Source organism: Cnephaeus nilssonii, assembly GCF_951640355.1.
Source record: "Cnephaeus nilssonii genome assembly, chromosome: 1".
Classification (NCBI taxonomy): Eukaryota; Metazoa; Chordata; class Mammalia; order Chiroptera; family Vespertilionidae; genus Cnephaeus; species Cnephaeus nilssonii.
The window spans coordinates 47,919,085-47,920,248 of record NC_137072.1 but is presented as its reverse complement, the minus strand read 5'-3'; the positions used below and the strand labels follow the sequence as shown (position 1 = coordinate 47,920,248).

At 53.5% G+C, this 1,164-nt stretch overlaps 1 pseudogene across 1 annotated transcript; it reads left to right on the top strand.

Moving 5' to 3' along the window:
• Nucleotides 1-371: 371 nt before the first annotated feature.
• On the top strand, nt 372-868 carry LOC307101254 (ras-like GTP-binding protein O-RHO; annotated as a pseudogene). Its single transcript has 2 exons — nt 372-525; nt 641-868. The product of its transcript is annotated as a ras-like GTP-binding protein O-RHO (transcript).
• Nucleotides 869-1,164: the final 296 nt, after the last annotated feature.

Here is a 1,164-nt window from a genome sequence, read left to right as displayed (position 1 = left end):
ACACAGGCAGAAGGGCCAGGGGATGCTGAGAGTCAGGTGTGGGTCCCGCCCCCGCAGGGTGCCTCCTCCCACGGCGGGAGGCAGGTCGCCTCCTTGCTCGATTTCAATCACGTGCTGGGCCTCTAGTACAGAATAATATTGGCTCCCCGCCTGCTGCCCGCCTTCCTCCGTGGTTCTCTAGTTAGTCCGCCACCTCCTTAGCCGCCTGCCCTAGTCCCGAGCTTGCGACTCAGGGACCCTTGTTATGGGCATTGTGGGTGCAGAGAGGCCCGAGTTGGAGCGTCTCCCGAGTGCCTTTTGCCTGAGAAGTTCAAGGCACTTTGTAGAACTGCCACTGGCCACGCGTGTGTCTTGCAGCACATTTGTAAGCAATGGCTGTCATCCGGAAGAAATTGGTGATGGTTGGTGATGGAGCCCATGGCAAGACTTGCTTGCTCCTCGTTTTAGCAAGGACCAGTTCCCAGAGGTGCATGTACCTACGGTGTCTGAGAACTACGTGGCAGACACTGAAGTGGACGGAAAGCAGTGGCTTTGTGAGACACAGCTGGGCAGGAGGATTCTGATCGCTTGAGGCCCCTCTCCTACCCGGACGCTGATGTTATCCTGATGTGTTTCTCCATTGACAGCCCTGATAGTTTAGAAAACATCCCAGAAAAATGGACTCCGGAAGACAAGCATTTCTGTCCCAGGGTGCCCATCATCCTGGTTGGGAACAAGAAGGATCTTGGAAATGATGAGCACACATGGCAGGAACGAGCCAAGATGAAGCAGGAGCCGGTAAAACCGGAAGAAGGCAGAGAGATGGCAAACAGGATTGGCGCTTTTGGGGACATGGAGTGTTCAGCAAAGACCAAAGATGGAGTGAGGGAGGTTTCCAAATGGCCTCGAGAGCTGCTCTGCAAGCCAGACGTGGGAAGGAAAAACCGGGGTGCCTTGTTTTGTGCACCTGCTGCAAGCACAGCCCTCACGCGGTTCGTTCTGAAGTGCTGTTTTATTAATCTTAGTGTATGATTCCTGGCCTTTTTCATTTATCTATAATTTACCTAAGATTACAAATCAGAAGTCATCTTGCTACCAGTATTTAGAAGCCAACCATGGTTATTAATGATCCAGCCCACCTGGCCCACCGGGTCCTCTGGCAGCGCTCTAACAGCCCTCCTCTGC